We start from the raw sequence: 4,119 nt of genomic DNA, 5'->3' as shown, positions 1-4,119 counted from the left end.
AACTTTGGTAAATACAGAAAAAGTCCAAAAATAGATAATGTTTTTAAATTCTCTGAGGTACAGAGAAGAAGGCAAAATATTGCATCTACTTCTAAAGATATATCGTTATCATCTATTAATAAAGAGATACAAGAATTAAAAAAGGAAGTAAAAGAATTAAAACAAGAGAATAAATATATTCTCTCACGACTTGATGAAGATAATGAAAGTAATAAAAATATAGTTCAACAAAATGAACAGAGTGAAAATGAAAATGAAAATAATGCTCTCTTGTAAATATTGCAACAAGTTACCTCTCAAAAGTGGTATATAAGGGGAAGGGGGGGTGGGGTTATTCATTGGGGTAATTATTGGGATAATGGGGTAATTTTTAGAACAATAATGTTTGGTGTTTATTCATTAGGGTAATTGGAACTGGGGTAATCTATGTGGTGTTATTGGTTTGTTGGGGGTAAATATGGGACAAATACCCCACTTTCCCCCAAATTATCCCACCTATAAAAGCAATTGGCAGCCCCACCCCCAAATTTTACCCCCAAAACATTTGCTGGAACCAAATTCCCCTAATTAGAGCCGACGCAAATACCCCAGATCCGACCTCCTCTCTCCGCCTCGAGCTCATGCGGCGCCGTTCTCGAGCTCGTCGGCCGCCTCCTCCGCCTCCTCTCTCCGCCTCGAGATCATGCGGCGCTGTCTCTAGATCGTCCACCGCCGTTCGCCGACCCTGACGACGTCGTTCTTGAGCTCGAATACCCGCTCTCACAAGCTTGAAACCCTAGCTACCGCCGCATCTCACAAGCTCTCAGTGGAAGAGCAGAAGCAAGAGAACGATTAAGAGAAGGGGACGATGGTTTCGCTGAAGCTCCAGAAGAGGCTCGCCTCGAGCGTTCTCAAGTGTGGAAAGGGCAAAGTTTGGCTCGATCCTAATGAAGTGAACGAGATTTCTATGGCCAATTCAAGTAAGATCCTCTTCTTCATCCAGATTAGGGTTAGGGCTTCACATAGAGTTTATGATTTATTTGGTTTACTTGATTTCAAGTACAGACATAGTTGATGTGGTAATGATTATGCAGTGAATAAATTTCTGTTATATAGCTTTTCCTACTTGCTTTGAATTTCACCTGGCCTAGCAATTTGAATCAGGGTATATCAATTTGTGCTTTGAATTTCACCTGGCAATTTAAATTGGAATATATCAATTTGCACACAAGATTTTGGATTCGTTCAAAATTACGACTGAAATAGACCTTTTGTTTCAATAATTGGTTAGCAACAAGTTATTTGAGAATGATAGCTGGATTTACACTTTGGGCTATGTTTGGGTTAGGAGCTTGTTTTATTCCAGGGTTAACTTAACTCATGATAATCCTGTGATATAATAATCCAAGAGACTGCAGTGAGTTAAATTTTTAATAATATCTTTGGTTTAGTTTGTCATTAACACTTCTAATATGTATGAATGTTTGGGAATTTGTCACTATAAGCTGGTATATGATTAGGACATAACAGCAAATAACCACAATTCCCTTCTGCCTATCTGTCTTGACTTTAGTTTTCAATTTATATGTTTGGAGATTCATTATTGGATATCTATCGTAGCAGAATAAATGCTACAATGTTTGGAGATTCATGATTGGATATCTATCCTAGCAGATGAATGACATGCAACCTTTTCGTTATCTAGAATGCACCATGGCACTAATTTTCAACAAATCAATAGAGTTTAGATAACTGAGAGCAAAAAGAGAGTTATTATGTTTAATTAGTCATAAAACTATTTACAGACAATAAGTATATTCCACATCACTCTTTTCCTATTTGATAATTGCTAATGTCACATTATTCTTATATAAACTGTGATATTTGTACAGGGGTTACACGAGCGTGGTGATTCAATCATGCTAGTCGATGAATCCATGTGTTTCGATACATATAATAGAGATGAAGTAATGAGAATAATACAAATAGCTCTATTGTGCACTCAGTCGACAGTTTCTTTGAGGTCGACAATGACTGAGGTAGTTGTATGTCTCCTGAGTGAAAGCAGGCCTCTTCTACATCCCATGAAGCCTACCTTCACTGGTGTCGATGGCAGTTCTGATGGAAATGCATCGACGACAACAGTTTCCTTTGTTTAAGTTTCTGCTAGGTGAAAACTGTTATGCAGTGTATCTTGCATATTATTAGTACAAATATATGCACACATAATAAAGATGACCATTATAAGGTGGAAAGGAGAATATGTATATGTATGTGTGTGTAATGTGTATGAAGATGCCATGTCTGATTCAGTGTATACATACATTATCTATTGTGATTGTGAAAAGTGTTGGATATTTTATTGAAGATTCCCCATAATTATATATCCATTATGCAGTATTAATTGCTGAGGAAGATAAAATATGTAAAACATGTAAAATTGTCTTTTCTTCAATAAAATATCAAGTTAAACTATTATTTATTTTATAAAATTGCATTAATATTATTTTATATTATAACTATTATTTATTTAATCATTTGATGTTATATCAAGCTAAACTTGAATTTAATTGAGCTATAAATATAATATTATAAAAAGATGTCATACTAAAATTGTCCCACTCAAATTGTCTCATTACCCCATTTTAGCCCACTTTATCCCACTCAATTATCCCATTGGATAAAATTACCTCATTGGAACAATTTACCCCAATTTACCCCAAATTACCCCAATGAATAACCCCCCTAAGAATTACTTTAGTAGTTGCAGATCAAATGTATATATCAGACCTTATAGCTCTGGTTGATAGTGGTGTAGATCTAAACTGCATAAATGTAGGCATAATCCCTTCAAAATTCTTTGATAAAACTACTCAGACTTTAAGTAGTGCCAATGGTAATCAATTAGAAGTAAAATATAAATTACCACAAGCACATATATGTGTGCAAAGGACTTGTATACAAACTCCCTGTATTTTAGTTAAAAATTTATCTCAACATATAATTCTGGGAACTCCATTTCTGCATACTATTATGCCTATTAGCCAAATTGACACTAATGGCATTCGAGCTACATATGAGGATAAAGAAATTATATTTGAATTTATTACTGATCCTCAAACTAAAATGTTAAATAAAGTCAAAAATATCATTTTAAAAGAAAATCAAATAAATTTTCTTAAAGAAGAAGTAGTATTTATTCAAGTTTAAGAACAAATTAAAAAACAAAAAGACTTAATAAGTCAAATCGAAAATAAATTTAAACTCACTGTCTGTAGTGATGTTCCAAATGCCTTTTGGAATAAAAAACAACATATTGTTTCTTTACCCTATATAGAGAGATTCAACGAGAAAAATATTCCTACTAAATCTCGTCCATGCCAAATGAATCAAGAATACCTTGATTTATGTAAAAATGAAATACAAACTCTTATAGAGAAAAAGTTAATAAGGAAATCATATTCTCCTTAGAGCTGTACTGCGTTTTATGTGAATAATGCAGGTGAAAGAGAATGAGGAGTTCCTCGATTAGTTATAAACTATAAACCCTTAAATTCTGTCCTTAAATGGATCAGATATCCAATTCTTAATAAAAGGGATTTGTTAAATCGCATTACTAATGTAAAAATCTTTTCAAAATTTGATTTAAAATTAGGGTATTGGCAGATTCAAATAGAAGAAAAAGATAAATATAAAACTGCCTTTGTTGTCCCATTTGGACATTATGAATGGAATGTTATGTCATTTGGGCTTAAAAATGCCCCTTCTGAATTTCTATATATAATGAATGACATATTTATTCCTTATACGGATTTTATATTGTCATATATAGATGACATTTTGATATTTTCTCATAATTTTGATCAACATGTTAAGCATTTAGAATTTTTTAGAAACTTAGCTATTAAAAATGGGTTAGCTATATCTGCCCCCAAAATATAATTATTTCAAACTCAGATTAGATTTCTGGGTCACAATATAGAAAAAGAAACTACTATTCCTATTGATAGAAGTATAGAATTTGCTTCTAAATTTTCCGATGAGATAACTGATATCAAACAGTTACAAAGATTTTTAGGAGCATTAAATTATGTTACAGATTATTATAAAGATCTGGCAAAAGATACAGTCCTTTTATAT

The 4,119-nt window shown here is 32.9% G+C and overlaps 1 long non-coding RNA gene across 1 annotated transcript; it reads left to right on the top strand.

Moving 5' to 3' along the window:
* Window positions 526–2,346, top strand: LOC109830718. Its single transcript, XR_002244401.1, has 2 exons — window positions 526–959; window positions 1,872–2,346. It is a non-coding gene; the product is annotated as an uncharacterized LOC109830718 (long non-coding RNA).

Source organism: Asparagus officinalis, chromosome 2, assembly GCF_001876935.1.
Source record: "Asparagus officinalis chromosome 2, Aspof.V1, whole genome shotgun sequence".
In the NCBI taxonomy this organism is placed as follows: domain Eukaryota; kingdom Viridiplantae; phylum Streptophyta; class Magnoliopsida; order Asparagales; family Asparagaceae; genus Asparagus; species Asparagus officinalis.
Note: the sequence above shows the minus strand (reverse complement) of the source record. Positions and strands in the feature narration are given on the sequence as shown.